At 41.1% G+C, this 17,518-nt stretch overlaps 1 protein-coding gene across 1 annotated transcript in view; it reads left to right on the forward strand.

Annotated features, from left to right (window-relative positions):
- Positions 1 to 17,518, forward strand: part of Peli2 (pellino E3 ubiquitin protein ligase family member 2) — a 179,933-nt gene that overhangs the window by 31,190 nt on the left and 131,225 nt on the right. The window lies entirely within an intron of this gene.

Consider the following 17,518-nt stretch of genomic DNA (forward strand, 5'->3'; position numbering starts at 1 on the left):
TATTAAAAACATTAGGCATAGCCATATTAAGAATATCTGGGCCGGGGGTTTAGCTCAGTGGTCCCGCCGCCTGCCTTGCAATTGCAAGCACAAGGTCCTGAGTTCGATCCCCCAGTACCAAAAAAAAAAAAAGGATATCTGTGTTAGGAACAGACAACTTGGGATTTTTTTGTTTAATTTAAAGAAGTGTAAGAAGGACAGGTGAACGAAAGGTGTAAGAGGTTTTCTGTAGAGCAGCAGCTCCTTGGGGTGTAGTGTGTGCAGAAGGATCTCGGAGCTGCCCTCCTGGGAGCCTGGCTCCCTGTGTTTCCTGCCCCCTCCCTGCTCTGTGCATGCAGCCCCCTGACGTGGTAGATTCCTCCTGGAGCTCTGCAGTGGTAATGTAAATCTTCTCATCCTACGTGTTGGTTTTATTTTCTAGGTCTTGTTTCAAATCTAAGTTGAATATTACTCATTAGAGATTAAAACAATGAGGATGCCTTATTTAACAAGATATATACTTTTAAAATATTCAATTTAAAGATTTAAAGAAATACATTCAATATAGACATTTAGAGGGTACAAAAAAAATACAAGTCAAATCATACTACAGACAACCACTGTTAATATCTTGGTATATTTACTTCAGTTTTTTCCTATGCATATTAAATATTTTAACAGTAAAGATGATACCATATATATTTTATATTCTGTGGTTCTCATAATCTTCTCTCATTATTCTTAAGAATTTGAGGTAAAGTGATTTTATTGTGTAGAACTGTACAATCTGATGAACCCTTCCTGGGCCGAGGGTGTGGTACCCTCAGTGGTAGAGTGCTGGCCTGGCGTTCGCAAGGTCCTAGATTTGATCCCCAATGCCATAACAAAAAACCAAGCAGACCCCCAAAATTTAATTCATTATTAATTTTTGTTATTTGCTATCTTTTGCCACCATAGTAATTACATAATCGACATCTTTGTGCATAAAACTTGGCTTTCATTTCAAGATTACATTCTTAGGATGGATTCCTCAGATTTGAATTACTAAGTACGAATCCTTTTATAATGGTGTGTATGTGTGTTGCTGAGTTATTTTGTGTAAAGATTGAGCCAGTTAACCTCCTCACCAGGGGATATTGGAGTGCTGTGTCATGTGAGCAGAGTTTCATGATGTGTTTGGAAACAATGCATTTAAAAAATTCCAGATAAGATGGCACAGTTAAGAAAGTGTGCATTAGTCATTGTCATTTGTTTCCTCTGTGAATTGTTCTTTGCCCATTTTTTCTATTACGTACCTATTGGGCTGGGGGTTTTTTGCCTTTCTTTATAAAAATACTTATTATTAAAGGTACTAGGTTTTTGTCATGTGGTTGTCAATATTTTGCTCTAGCTTTGTTGAATGTGTTATTTTATAATTTTAGACATGCAGAAATTTCAAACTTTTCCATATTCGCCTGTACCAGCCTTGCTTTTATGTTTAGAACATTACTCCTGATCCAGGTTTAGAATAAATAGTCAGCTTTGTTTTCCTTAATTTCATGATTATCTTTTGAGTATCTTAGAGAGCATTGTGCGGTGGAATGCAAGATGCAGGTCTGAGGTCTTTTTTTTTCATAACAACTCCAGTTTCTCCAGCATAGTTGATTGAATGATCCAGTTTCTTTTTCATTTAGTAGTGGTCTTTTCTTCATTACTTGAATCTCAAGGGTCTATTTCAAGGTACTTTTCTGTTCCATTGGCTTGTGATTTTGTTCTTAAGTAATACATTGTTTCATTTTAATTTTTTCAATACTAGGGATTGAACCCAGGGCCATGTGCACAATAGGCTGACATCTACTACTGAGTTACTGTTCCAGCCCTTTTTTATTTTGAAACAGGTTCTTACTGAATTGCCCAGGCTGGCCTCGAACTTGCATTCCAGCCTCAGCTCCTGAGTAACTGGGGTTATAGACAAGTGCCACTGTGCTGAGCACATTGCTTTAATTATTGTATCATTAACACTAGCTTTTTTTTTTTTTTGGTACCAGGGATCGAACTAAGGTCCTTGTGCTTGCAGGGCAGGCGGCGGTACCACTGAGCTAAATCCCTGGCCCCATTAACACTAGCTTTGTGTCTTCTTTTACAATAGTTAATACCCCTTATTTATATTGCAGTTTTATTGAGTAGACTAGAACTTTTTTAAACAGTTTTGAATAAAATAATAATGGGATCCTTGTTGATTTTTAATCAAATGCTTTTATTCTTTTATCTTTAAATGACCATGTGAAGGACATATTCCTTTAGGCTCTTTAAAAACATTAATCTGGAACGGTACAGAATGTCATCAGATGCCTTTTGGTATCTGGAATGTCTGAATTTGGAAATTGTTTATAAAATGAGTTTTTATGAGTGAGTCACACTTGGTTAATAACTGTATTATAAATTCCAGTGTGTGTCCCTAGAGAAAATGCTTCAGCCTCAAGCAAAATATATTTTTTTGCCTGTTTCCTTTCCCTCAAAAGGCATTAAAACATGTTCTTAATTACCAGTTAGAGAAAAAAACAGCTTCATGCAGAGAGATGGCGTTTGGGACTATTTTCTAGCCCTGGCAATATTCCAAGGAACCCTTTTAGAAATGTAGTGTTCAGAACCTGCTCAATTCTAGCAATCTTGAGGCTTGAGTTGAACAAAGACTCAGCACCCCTGCGCTGACTGGCCATGTGGCTGAGACACTCATTGTGCAGAGTCTGGGGGGACCCAGCAGCACTTTCTGTGGCCATGGAAGTGGCAAAAATCCCAGACGTCTGCCCTGGCAGCCACATATGGCTCTTGAGCACTTGAAATGTGTCTTGTGTGAAGAACTGAGTTTTAAATATTGTTTGATTTTAATTTAAATTGAATTTGAATAGCTGCAGCCGCACATTCGCTGACATATTGAACGTTACAGTTCTGTACAGGGAGTTAGGGTATCCCTAAGGCTACTTAGAGCTCTCAAACTGTGCTTCTGAATATTGGTAGAAATTTCCTAAGAATCTTTTTACGTGTCACAGATTTGTAAGTTGGGGAATTTAGGGAAACCCTTCCATGTGTTCCGATTCTTGAATTCTTAATAATGAAGTCCCTCTGCTGAGATACGCTGACTGGCTGCTAGTAGCCAGGTAAATATACTGTATGATGTTATTTGTGATAATTGACAAGCCAGTGTGTTATGTATTTTCACAATGAATGTGAAGAGTTTTTCCATCTTCATTTTTTTTGCCAACAATGGGTTAATTCTCCAAACCAAAATTAGCTTCTAGGTAGCATGCTTCCGTAGCACTGGAGAGGTGGGTGTGGTGAATTCAGTTTACCACTGAGAGACTTAGAAGCTCTTGTGAACTTTGACTTCCTTCACCTGCTGCTGTGCAGTTACAAAATGCAAGAATTGGAGTGCTTCCAGTTCTTGAAATAAACTTGGTTTGGTGCACATCTGATCTCACAGCTCAGCTATTAGTTTATACACAGGTGTTCTAGAAACATGCCATATAAAAGGGGTGAATCCATGTGGCATCCCATGCATCGTGGAAAGCCACCAGCATGCTTTGTAGCTTTTCATTAAGAAATATTTATATTTGGTATAAAGTCACTTGTTACTCTAAAATCCTGCCATGGATAACTGAACAAGGCTGTGAGAGTTTATTATTGCATGCAGTAGCAATTAAATATTTCTTTAATAAGTGATTTGGTCATTGCCTGATAATGCTCAGAGTTGAATTTGCTTGCTCTGGCTTGTTGATATTTCTGGGAACTTCTAAAAATTGTCTATGAACACACTAAAAGTTTAAATAACCGTAGTGTGCTTCTTTTCAAAATAGTAAAAGAAATATATCCTGAAATTTCTAAAAAGAAAAAGGGATTGAAAGTAAATATTATTATTTTTTTGAAAGTAATTATTTTAGTTGTTAGGAATAGTAATAATACAGAGATCTCAATATTAGTTAGAGTTTCTGGCTTAATACTTACTCTTAAATTTTGGGTCAGCTAATCAGGTGTCTTTTTTGGTTGTGCCTACAACTTACCGCTTGTTAAATTAAGGGTGCCGTGCTAGTTTAAAACACTTTCTTTCTTTTGAGGCAGCCTTTGAGAAGCTCATTTTTAAAGCCTTCTTACTATAACAGAAGTAGAAGTGTGTATAAACAGATTTAAAAGGATCAGTGCTTTGCCAAATAATTAGTCATTTTGTCTTAATTCTTTTGTGTGTAAATTTGATTAGAGATTAAGATGTTTGAATACACACAGTGTTTGGCTTATTACTGGACATAACAGTTTTTGGAAAAGAAAGATTAAATATATACAATTTGATATTATAATCCTGTTAAGTTTGCATTTCTAAGAAATTCACCATCTTAAAAAGGATGAGTTTGAAATTATCTCTAATTTTAGGCTTCTTCCTTCTGAATGAGAGTATTCTTTATGTATAAAACCTTCGTAGGGTATCTATTTGATATTTTGTGTATGTTTAGTCCCAATCCCTAGGTATCTAGGAAGCTATTAAATTTGCTTTGACAATGCAGAGCATAGTTAATTATTGCCATATGCTATCATGTAACAAATCATCTCAAAACTCAGTGGCTTAAAATGAATAATTTTATTCTTACAACTGTGTGGGCCGATTGAGGGGCCTGCTCTAGGCTGTGGTGGATGGGCCTTGCTTTAGACTGTGTCTCTGTGATCTGGAGCTGCTCCAGGCTCTCCCCTCTCCTGTGGCTATAACAGAGGTGCCTTAGCTACCAGGCACAAGGCGAACCTCTGCTTGTCAGCAGTCCACCCATTGGCCAAAGCAGGTCATGAGACCTCCCACAGTTCCAAGTGAGAAAATGAACTGGAACTGCAGAGGTAACACGCATAGGGCATGTGCTCAGGGGGAGTGTGGAAGTGGGGCCAGAGATTGCAGTTTACCATCTACAGTTTATGCACCTGACTACCTTAATTTTGGTGATGAGAGGAGAAAAGAGGCAAATGTTAAATGACAAATGAGAGATGTGTAGGATTTTCCTCTAAGTTATTCATAGGTGAAATATACACAGAAGTGTGGAATATTAGAGGGCTTTAGTTCAGGAATAAGATATAATGATAAATCTTTACTTATTTGGTCTGGAATTGTACTTCTTTGTATACAACACCTTTTTATGTTGTCATATGTTCTCTTCTTTGTAAATCAAAAATTACTACTGGAGAATACTTAAAAATTAATTCTCACCTAATAGGGTTAAAGAAAAACAGAGGGGTGAGAGGCAGAGCCAGGTCCAGGCCTCTTCCTGTCACACCAGCCTTTTGCCCCGGGGGCTGGTGTACACACCCAGGAAGAGCAGGTGACAGTCTCCTGAACTCGGGCCCAGTGCTGGGTTCCTAGTACAAAGAACTTTTGAATGAATTTAGCCTTGGGAAGTATTTTGGCGTGGCATGGGGAGGCTGGAAAACTTCAAGATAGGAAAAAGGCTACCTGTGGCATAACTGCCGTATCTCAATCACCATAAAGATTTGGAAGTCTTGAAAACTGCAGCAGCAATGTAAATCCAAATAACGACAAGGGAGGGGTCTTGTGATGCCAGCATTTTATTTGGATGCAAGGCTTCTATTTCCATAGTGAGTGGAAAAATTTTTTTTTTTTTTTTTGCACCAGGGATTGAACTCGGGACCTTGCGCTTGTGAGGCAGACAGCTAAATCCCGGGCCGTGAGTAAAAATTCTTGAGGGAGGATTGGGGATCTCTAAAGTAGAATTGGTAACTTTTTAGCTGAGGAAACTGAGACCCATCTTAGTTAAGTTGAGGTAGATCCATAGAGCTAGCTAAGAAAAGGGCTGGACTAGAAATTGTATATTGTGATCATTATGTCACACTAATGTTCTGATTGTTTTATCGATTCCCCGTTTTAAAGATCATGTAGAGGTAAAGAGGGGTATGTGAAGAAATAGCAGTCTGTTCAAAGAGCACCCAGTCCCAACTGGTGGAAGGTAAAAGGGGGATAAGCTTCTGTTGTCACATGGCTCTGGTACAGTAGACTTTGTTCCGGAGCTGTAGTCACACATATAGGACATGCCGGTAAATACTCCAGGACAACAGGGCACGGTACTGTCCAGGGCATGGGGTGTCGCTCAGTGGTAAAGTATGTGCCTAGCATGTATGAGGCCCTGGGTTCAATCCCCAGCACCAGAAGACAAAACAAAACAATGTGAACCATGTTGTTCAGATTTTCTTTCTTTTCTTTTCTTTTCCCTGTAATGTTTTCTACCTTTACTGAGCACTTATCAGGGTGGGTCTGAGCCTGTTACCTTGACTCCCTTCACCCCGTGGTCTGCTAGGTATCAGGCCTGGGCCTTGGCCCTCCGTGCCACTCCGCCTCACCTTGCCCAGCCTCACCTCCCTCCCTCTCTCTCGTATTGAATAGATCTTTCACGGAGCAAACACCACTTCCAAACAAGGTTTGAGACTTAGGGTCTCAAGACTATATCGTGAAATTCTGCTTGAATTTGTTACATGCCCAGAACGCCTTGAACTGAAAAATTGTCAGCATTGTCTACTGGAAAGAGGAGGAAATTTGGAATCAGACAAAACTGGATGTGGCTTTGAGTTCCGCCTGCCCTCTCCAGCTGTCTGAAGTCTCTGTGTTTTCACCCTTCTCACTTTGCCAACTGTCCACTAGGAGCAGTGTCCCCTTTGTAGGGTCTCTTTGCAGTTAGGAAGCACATAGCAAAGTTATTAATTCACATTAATATGTGAACTCTCAGTTGTAAATTTTGAAAATCCTTCTACTTGGTGAGGTTTCTTTCACAGCATTTTTGTTATCCTTTGCAGCTTTCGGATACCTTTACTATTAAGACCAACTGTTCATTTTTCATATAAGAAGACTTAAATTTTTGTCACATGTTTACTAAATAAATGAATGTTTTAGAAATTCTCTAAAAAATGTGAAGCTTGAAAGGCATCCTGTGGGCTTGAGTTGGAATACCCCCATTCCACAGCAAGAAATGGTCGTGTCAGCACCAGTTGAACATTTTATTTCTGTGAACTTAATGGCTGAAAAATCCTGCCAGGCCAGGGAACATTCTGACCTTCTTTTGTGGAACAGTGACTCTTCGGTTTTGTAAGCAAAATTTCATGATTATGTCTGGGACCCATTATGCAAAAGAAGATCCTTCTGAAGTCATTTGGCTCCCTGGGAGGGTTTGGCAGCTGGACCAGCTGGGGAGGATGGGAGGGTGAGTGGGGTGGGGGGGGGAGTTGGTCATGGCTGTCAGGAGAAGGTGGCCAGGCTGGGTTTGGAATAGATCAGGCACCAGTGCAGAGAGCATGAAGTAAGGACGAAAGACTGTGCTGAAGGGTCTGGGCTGCTTGTTCCAGGGATCAATTGCTGCACAATCAGTTACCCCAAAACCCAGTGGCATAGAGCAGTGGCTATTTTAGGTGGCTTGGGATTTGGACAGTTCTTTTCCACATGTCAGTGACAGCCACTTGGTGGTAGTCAACTGATGGCTGGTCTGGTCTGGAGTCTGTCGTGGCTTCACCCACGTTTGATGCCATAGCAGGTGGCTGGAAGGTAGGACTCAGCTAGAACCGGAGTACCTGTGTCTTCCCCAGCGTAGTGCTCCAGGGGTAGTCAGGTTCTTACAAACAATGATGCTCAGGGTCCCAGCAGACCCGGCAGAAGCCGCAGGACTTTGGAAGTCTAAGAGCATCACTCTTGCGTCCTGTTGGGAAGCAAGGCACTAGTGCTGAGGGCCAGCCCTGCTTTAGGGGAGGAGAATCAGATGCCACCTCTCAGTGGAGAAGTGGTGAGTTCGCAGCCCTCCTGAACCTACTACGCAGTGTTCCTTGACAAAAGAGCTGCCAGGAGACTTCCAGGCACAGAGGGCGGAGGGTGTTCAATGCAAGACCCATAGTCAAATGCACTTTTCCATTTGGGGGAAAGATCAAATAGTCACAGGCTCAAGAGTTGGGTGGTATGTGCTAGAAATGGAGTAATGGGTGTGGAGTGCTTTTCGGGACATTTTGGCTGTGCAGAGGTGGGAATGGGAGTGGAGATTCAGGCTTGGGGTTGGAGACATTTGCTTGTTTGGCTTTGTTTTGAAGATGGTGAGTCACCAGCAGTCCATTCTGCATTCTAGGTGGTGGCTATGTGTTTTTGTTCTCATGACTAACCTCTGAACTGACTGAATGCTGTTGAAATTCTGTCTTGTTTTTGGTGATAAAACTTTCTCCTGGTTCTGGTCCTTCTGCCTATGTCTAAGAAAGTGTTGTTTCCTTTAGTAGATGTGTTTTACCCCAGGCACCGGCCTGGACTTCTTGTTTCTTTATTCTGCTTATTTTTCTTGAACAGTTTCATTTATTCTCATGATTTTAACTGTCATCCCATGCCAAAGGCCCCCAGACATATAGCTTGGCAGGATCTGCAGATCTCCCTGTCCAGTTGCCTGCTGATGTCTCCCCAGATGTCCCTGCTAATCCTGTTACTGTTTCTAATAGTGTCTCTGCCTTGGCCCGGCCAGAACCCTGTGATTTTCCCTTTGGCCCTCACCCTGTGCATCCAGACAAGTCACAAAGTATAGTAAGTTCCCAACTTAGGAGCGAGTTTGTAACCCGACGAAGTGCGTCTCGTGCAGTACACCTGTGAATCTCATTTCATACACCTGTGGAAGTTCGCAGTGCAAATGTTCGTAGGTCAGGGACTTACTGTTGATTATTGTGGGTTCTCATCTGTGGCTGCACATGAGCATCGCCTGTGTGTGAGGCTTTGTACACATGCAGACCTGGGTTCCTGAATCAGAATCTCATGGGGGACTTGACTTGCCATGTTTTTACAAAGCTTCCCTGGTGATCTTAATGTTCGCCTAACACTGAAAACAACTCTTGAAACTTTAATACTCCACTCATTTTCACTATGATTGTTGTGTTTCTGGCTTATATAGTTTCCTGTGGCTCCCATAACAGATTGGCACAAATGTGGTGGCTTAAAACACCAGATGCATATCCCTCACGGTCATGGTGGCTGCAGTCTGCAGTTGCAGGGTGGGCACGGTGCACCTTCTGAAGCCTGCAGGCTACGTCCTGCTTCTGGGGACTCCAGGTGCTTCTTGGGCTGTGAAAGTGTTGCTCTGCTGTCTGCTTACATTTTCATGGGGTCACATCTTCTCTCTGTCCCTGCTTCTGTCTTACAAGACGCTTGCCTTGGATTTAGGACCACCAGAGTGGTCTCACCTGGAAACCTTTACTTGTTACATCTGCAGAGACCCTTTTTCTAACAGGTGAATTCACAGCCTTATCCTTTTGGGGGCCACCACTCCACCCATGACATGACCCCCTCTGGCTGCATTGTTCTCCCAACTGGGTGTCTTGCCTCTAATCTGGATGTCTCCTCTAGTCTAGCCTGCGTTGTGCACCCTTGTGATGGCATCATAAATTCACTCATGCTAGCTGTTTGCTCAGATCCTACCAGCTCCCTGTCTGCTGGGGTAAAAAGTCATACTCTGTCCTGGAGGACCCTCCCCTACCTGCCTCCTCTGGTGCTGCTTCCTGTGGAACTGCTCGCTGCAGCTTCCTCATCTGTGTGTGCCTCTGCCCTGAGCTTCCAGTTGTCTCCTGGCTTGCATGCCAGACTGTTCACACAGTGTCTTCCCACCTCTCCCGGTGTGCTCTTGGAAGCTCATCCTCTTGTCCCATGAGTTTTAGCACACTTGTTTTTGTGCCTTTCCCTCCTTCCAGGGAGAGAGCTGTAAAGGCAGGGAAGCTGGTATTCATTGTTGCAGCTCTAGCAATTGGTACAGTATACTGGATGAATGGCCGTGCAGCTTAACTTAGTTAGAAACTCATCTCATCTTAACACTGGTTTTTCTACTAGTGATACAGTTATTTCCAATAGGATTATTTACCTATCATCAACTAGATAGGACACATGAAATAACTGGGCAATCTGTAAATAGACTGGCTTATTCGCTTAACATGCAATTTTTTTTTGTATTAAATTCTTTTATTGGTACATTGTAGGTATACAACACAATTACATTTCTCATTGGGAATTGTACCTTTACATAATGCATCTTGGTTCTTATTTTTTCCCCATTCCTAGCCCTCCCTTCACGACCTCCACCCTTCCCTATTTACAAAGACTTTATTTCCATTTTTTCCATTTCTCATCATTTTTCCTTTCCCTTCTTTCTTTTCCCCTGCCCTTCCCACTACCCCTACCCCTTTGAACCTTTTCTTCCTGTTTTGCATTATCGATTATTCATTCTAATAATTGGTACATTTTAGGTATACAATATAATGACATTCATCGTTGGAAATTTGCACCTTTACATAATCTCTCTTGGTTCTTATTTTTCATCCTTGCCCAGCCCTCCCTTCGACCCCTCTATTCCTCCCTATTTACAAAGATTTTGTTCCTGTTTTTCCATTTTCTCATATTAATCCCATTCCCTTCTATCCTTTCCTCTAGCCCTCCCACTTCCTTCCCCTTTGCCCCTTTTCTTCCTATTTCACATTACACATTATACATTGAGTCCTTATTTACACTTTCAGTTTCTCACACCAGAGAAACTGTTCGGTATTTACACATGTGTGTCCTACTTATTTCACTTAAGTGTATGGCCTCAATGTGCATCCACTTAGCTATAAATGTCTCTAATTTCTCATTTTGTATGGCTGAGTAGTGCTCCATTTTATACAAAAACCACATTTTCTTTATCCAGTCTCCAGTTGATGGGCATTTGGGCTAATTCCAAGTTTTAGCTATCACAAACTGTGCTGCTATGAACATGGGTGCACATATATCACTATGATATGATTCTTTTAATTCTTTGGGGAAGATCCCCAGCAGTGGAATAGTGGGGTCAAATGGGACTTCCAGTCCTAGTTCTTTGAGGTATCTCCATACTGATTTCCACAGTGCTTGCACCAGTTGACACTCCCACCAGCAGTGGAGCAGGGTTCCTCTTTCCCCACAGCCCCACCAGCATTTGTTATTGGTTGATTTCATGATAGCAGCCATTCTTTCTGGAGTGAGGTGGAATCTCAGCGTTGTTTTCATTTGCATCTCTCGAATGACCAGTGATGTTGAACATTTTTTCATGTATTTATTTGCTATTTCTACTTCTTTGTCTGAGAAATGTCTGTTCATTTCAGATACCCATTTTTGGATTGGGTCTTTAAATTTGGGAGGTCTGATCTTTTTAAGTTCTTTATAGATTCTAGATAGTAGACCTTTGTCTAAGGAAGAGCAGGTGAAGATTTTTTCCCACACTGTGGGTTGTCTCTTCACACAGCTGGTGATTTCTCTTGCTGTGCACAAGCTTTTTAATAAGAAGAGATCCCATTTGATGATTGTTCTAGTTGATGGGCAACTGAGGTTTTGTTAATAAAATCTTTTCCTACACCAGTGTCTTCAAGAATTCTACCTAACCTCTGTTCCAACTGGTTCAGAGTTTCTATTTTAATATTTAGATCTTTAATCCATTTCGATTTTAGTTTAGTGCATGGTGAGAGATACAGGTCTAGTTTTAATCTGTGGCAGCTTGAAAGCCAATTTTTCCAGCACCATTTATTAAAGAGGCTATCTTTCCTCCAGTGAGGGTGTTTGGTTCCTTTATCGAAGATGAGAAGTCTGAGTGTGTCTGGCGTTGTTTCTGCATCTTCTAATCTGTTCCACTGGTCCTCAGGTCTGTTTCTTTGCCAGTACCATGCTGTTTTCATCACAGTAGCTTTGTAGTATAGTTTCAGGTTAGGGATTGTGATACCCCCTGCCATGTCTCTGTTACCTAGAATTGCTTTTGCTATTCTGGGTCTCTTCTTGTTCCAAATGAATTTTTGGATTGTTTTCTCAAGGTAGATGAAGTATGCTGCTGGGATCTCAATTGGAATTGCATTAAATCGATATAGCAGTTTTGGAAGTATGGCCATTTTCACTATATTAATCCTTCCTACCCAGGAGCAGGGGAAGTCTTTCCGTTTTCGGATATCATCTTCAATCTCTCTTTGCAGAGTGCTATAGTTTTCAGAGAAGAGGTCTTTGATTTCTTTCATTAGGTTGATTCCTAGGTATTTCAATTTTTTGGATGCTATTGTGAAAGGAATTATTTGTGCTATTTCTCTCTCAGTGAGTCTGTCATTCATGTAGAGGAAAGCTATTGATTTTTGTGTGTTGACCTTGTAACCAGCTACTTGACTGAATTTGATTATTCAGTCTAGAAGACTTTTGATGGAGTTCTTGGGGTTTTCTATACAGAGTATCATGTCATCTGCAAATAATGACAATTTGACTTCTTCATTTCCTATCTTTATTCCTTTTGTTTCTTTCTCTTGTCTAATTGCCATGGCTAATGTTTCCAGAACTATATTGAACAAGAGTGGTGATAGTGGACATCCTTGCCTTGTTCCTGATTTTAGTATGAAGGATTTCAGTTTTGGACCATTTAGTATGATATTGGCTGTTGGTTTTTCATAGATGGCTCCTATCAGTTTAAGGTAGAGACCATCTATTCCAATTTTCTGTAGGGTTTTTATCATAAATGCATGTTGGATTTTGTCAAATGCTTTTTCTGCATCTATGGAGATAATCATATGGTTTTTGTCCTTGGCTCTATTGATACAGTGTATTACATTGATTGATTTGCATATATTGATCCATCCCTGCATCCCTGGGAAGAATCCCACATGATCAGGGTGTATGATCTTCTTGATGATCTTCTACATTCTGTTTGCCATTATCTTATTAAGGATTTTTGCATCTATGTTCTTTAGTGAGATTCGCCTATAGTTCTCCTTTTCGGTTGGGTCTTTCTCTGCCTTGGGGATCAATGTGATGCTTGCTTCCAGGAATGAATTTGGGAGTATTGCTTCCCTTTCAATTTCATTGAAGAGTTTAAACAGTAGTGGCAGCAGTTCCTCTCTAAATGTCTTGAAGAATTCAGCGGTGAAGCCATCAGGGCCCAGGCTTTTCTTAGTTGATAAGTTTTTAATTACGTTTTCAATTTCATTGGTTGATATTGGGTTGTTTAGAATTTTTAGGTCTTCTTCGTTCAGCTTTGGTAATTCATATGTATCTAGGAATCTGTCCATTTCTTCTGTGTTTTCCACCTTACTGGCGTATAGGTTCTGGAAGTAGATATTGATGATCCTCTGGATTTCTGCTGGGTCTGTTGTAATTTCACCCTTTTCATTCCTAATTGCATGGATTTGGGCCTTTTCTTTCTTTTTTCTGATAAGGATGGCTAAGGGTTTGCTAATTTTGTTGATTCTTTCAAAGAACCAACTCTTGGTTTCATTGGTTTTTTTGTATCGTTCTCTTAGTCTCCATTGCATCGATTATTTCTCTGATCTTTATAATTTCCTCCCTTTTATGAGCTCTGGGGTTGTCCTGCTCTTCTTTTTCTAGAAGCTTGAGGTGCAGTATCAGGTTGTTTAATTGGGCTCATTCTGTTTTCCTGATATGTGTATTTACTGCTATGAATTTCCATTGTAAGACTGCTTTCATTGTATCCCATAGATTCCGATATGTTGTATTGTCATTGTCATTTAATTGAAGGAACTGTCTGATTTCTTCTTTAATTTCCTCTGTTACCCATTGGTTATTCAGAAGTGTGTTGTTCACTTTCCAGGAGTTTATTAAATTTTTTGAGTTTCTTTTGCTATGGATCTCCAATTTCATCGCACTATGGTCTGATAATATACAGGGGATAACTTCAATTCCTTTGCACTTACTTAAACATGTTCTGTATGTGAGTATGTGGTCTTTTTTTTGAGAATGACCCAAGTGCAGCTGAGAAGAATGTGTATTCTGATTTTGTGGGGTGGAAAACTCTCTAAACATCTGTTAAGTTCATTTGTTCAAGAGTTCGATTGAGTTCTAGTATTTCATTACTGATTTTTTGTCTAGTTGATCTATTTGTGACAGCGGGGTGTTGAAGTCCCCCACTACAATTGTATTAGTGCATATAGACTTTTTATGTCGGTTAGTATTTGTTTTATATAGTTGGGTGCAGTAGTGTTTGGTGCATAGATATTTATGATTGTCATCTCTTCCTGTTGGATTGTTCCCTTTACAAGGATGTAGTGTCCTTCTTGGTCTCTCTTAATCAGTGTTGGTTTGAAATCTACTTGATCTGCAAAGAGGATAGCTACTCCTGCTTTTTTTCGGGTTCCCATCACATGGAGTATTGTTTTCCATACTTTAACTTTCAGTCTATGAGTTTCCTTTTGAATGAAGTGTGTTTCTTGTATGCAGCATATTGTTGGATTTTGCTTTTTGACCCATTCTGCCAGTCTGTTTCTTTTGATTGGTGAATTGAGACCATGAACGTTGATGGTTATAACTGAAACATATTGACTGGTCATTGCCATGACTTTTTCTTTTTGTTGGGTTATCCCCCTTTACATTTAATTTCTTGTCATGCCAGATGGGTTCATTCTGCTTTGCTTCCTGGGGTTTTGATCCTCAATGTCTGTTCCTAGGACATTGTGTAAAACTTTTTGGAGTGCTGCTTTGTTATTCATGAAGTTCCTAAGGTGCTCTTTGTCATGAAAGTATCTTATTTCTCCATCAATTTTGAGAGATAGTTTTGCAGGGTACATCAATCTGGGTTGGAGGCTGTTTTCTTTTAGGACTTGGAATATGTCACTCCAAGCTCTTCTTGTCTTGATGGTTTGTGTTGAGAAGTCTACTGTGATTCTGATGGGCTTTCCTTTGTATGTGATTTCTTTCTTTTCTCTAAGTGCTTGTAGAACTTTGTTCTTCTGTTGTGTTTCTGGAATCCTAACAATTTTATGCCTATGTGTAGATTTTTTTTGATCAAAGCTATTTGGAGTCCTCTATGCCTCACTTATGTGTATGTCAAGTTCTTTTCCCCTGCTTGGGAAGTTTTCTGCCATTACATTTGTAAAGAGTTTTTTCATGTCATCTGCACTCTCTCCTGTTTCTTCATTGACTCCAGTCAGGCTTATGTTATTCTTCTTTGCATCATCTAGCAGCTGCTGGATTGATTTCTCATGTTCCCTTATAATTTTGAAGCACCTTTTCTTTTCCTGGTCACTAATTGCAATCTTATCTTCTATATCTGAAATTCTGTCCTCACATTGGCTCATTCTGCTGTGTAGACTTTCAGTGGAGTTTTTCATCCATGGAAATCTATTTGCATCTGTTTTATGGATTCCATTTGTTTCCTATGTTGAGATTCCATCACGTTCCTCAGCTCCTCTCTAGATTTATTAATCATGTCTTGCACTAGGAGCACAATATCTCCTGTTAGCTGAGAAATTATTTCTGATTTCATTTTTTCCAGATCCCCTTTTGTTGCCAGTTCAGTGGATCCAGGTGGCTGAGTATCAGAGTGTTCCATCTCATTTCCCTTTGGGGTTGCTGTAGGAAGTCTGGTTTTGAGGCTTGTTTATGTGTTTTCTCATTTCGATTGGGGGGGTCGGGGGTGCTGTTGGCGCCCATGAGGATCACCTCCTCTGACCTGGGAGAGGTGGGACAGGGGCCGGGAACGGCAGTAGTGATGGTGGCCCAGAAGCCCCTTCCTCTGGGCTGGGAGCAATGGGAGGGATGGTGGCCGGGAAGCCTCTTCCTCTAGACCAGGAGCAGTAGGATGGCGGCTCAGGAGCCCCTACCTCTGGGCCGGGAGTGGCGGGACACAGTACCGTGGTCTGGTCATCTAGTGTCCTCTGCGTATTTGTAGTGTGGAACCAGGTGGCTGTACAGAGGAGCAGGGGGGAGGTGTCCAGTGTGTTGCTGCCGGGCCGTGTTCCCTGGGACTCGTGACCTCAGTTGAGCGTCCGCAGACCTGCCTGTCTGCAGTGGGCCGACCTGGCATGTTCCGTGTGACTCGTGACCTCGGTAGGGCGTCCGCAGAGCTGCCTGTCTGCAGCCTTAACCTGCAATATTTATACATCTGTGCAAAACAATTTCAAGTGAAACATTTCTGCGTGTGCTAAAGTTGACATTTCTTACTCCCTCGCCCCCACTGTGTTGGAGGCTTTGGGATTGTAAATAGCAGAAACCAGCCTGATTGAGCTGAAACTAAAAAGAATTTCACTAACAAGGTGTAGGAAACCCCTACGGATCCTGTCTGTGCCTTTTTGCTGCTTGTCGTGTTCATCTGCTTCATTCTTCACTTTCTCTGCTTCTTTAGTCACAGACTGGGACATCGCCACAGCTTGAGTGTTTACATTTGTAGCTGTAGCCACCCACGGAGACTAGGTGGTCGTGTCTCGTCCATTTTGTACGAACTAGGATGAGGCCGTCCTCGACTAGCATGGCTGTGTGTCCACCTCCCTCAGGTCAGCTCCAGGGTGGCAGAGAGGCTACAGTGGCGGGTTTGTCCTGGGAGTTAAAGGACAGACTCAAGAGAAGGGGTGCTGTGGTGAGCTGCTGGCCTGTACTCCTGCATTCTCCCCAGACCAGGTCCCCATAACTAGAAGTGTGGGGCTGAGAGAGGGTGTGCCCCTCACGGTGAGGGGCACAGCAAACCTCAGCATATCCTGGAGTCATCATCTCTGCTCATCATCATGAAAATGAAAGTGTGCTGCACGTTGTGTACCATCTTGGCTTTAATTAGTTTACATATATTTCTCTTAATATTAGAATATTGGTCTTGAGCCAAGTGGTGTGAAATATCTCGAAACAAAGTGGGTTTATGATGGTTGTTTACTCATGGATACTTGACAGTAGTGGTCATAAATTCATTTAAGAAAATAATGTATACTTTTCTGATCTTGCTAAAGAAAAAATTAGACTTGAAATAAATTATCTCTTTATTCTAGAGACATTTTTATATAGGTGACATTCCTTTGTGATAACAATAGATTACAAACACAGTGGGAATAACTTCTGGTGTTAATGTGAAACCCTTGTCAGACAGCAGTTCCAGACTCTGTCCCTGGGTTCGTGTTTCTGTAGCTCCCAGCAGGCCACACATCTCAGCTTCCCTACCCTGATGACCATACTTCTCTGTCCTGTGGAGCTAGAAAATTGGAGTAGGCCCAAGTGAGTTGGACAAGATCCTCAGCACGGGAACAAGCCTCCAGACCTGCAGCCCAACTTGGGAGTTCTGAGGGGGCCTCAGGGCAGCCATAGTTGTCCGTATAAATTTTAAATGATTCCTTTCCCTTTTAGTTATTTTTTTGAAAGGAGCTTCTGCCAGGGTGTAGGAAGAGAATAGTCATGTCGAGACAAGGGTCAGAACATTCAGGGACAGGTTAACACAGAATTAGTATATGGAGTTGAAAATTGAACTGCTAGCTGCAATCCTGAATTCCTTTTAAACTCTTGTATTAGCTAACTACAAGAAATCAGCTTGAAGACATTTACATTTTCCTGGTGACTTTTAAAGGTTTTTTTTTCAGACAGTTTGTGGATGAAAACTCATGTATAATTTGTGCAAGCTATTTTTTGTTAACCTAGCACTGTAGGCTTCAGACAGAAATGAGAATGGATATAGAGAATTCAGAACCTTTAAGAATGCAAGTAATTAAATTTGGTCTTCTTACAAATAAAGATCTTATGCATGACATTAACATGATTTGAGAGTGAAAG

The sequence above is a fragment of the Heterocephalus glaber genome, unplaced genomic scaffold (genome assembly GCF_053883595.1).
Source record: "Heterocephalus glaber isolate CG9 unplaced genomic scaffold, H.glaber_assembly_v1.0 deba00001118, whole genome shotgun sequence".
Classification (NCBI taxonomy): Eukaryota; Metazoa; Chordata; class Mammalia; order Rodentia; family Bathyergidae; genus Heterocephalus; species Heterocephalus glaber.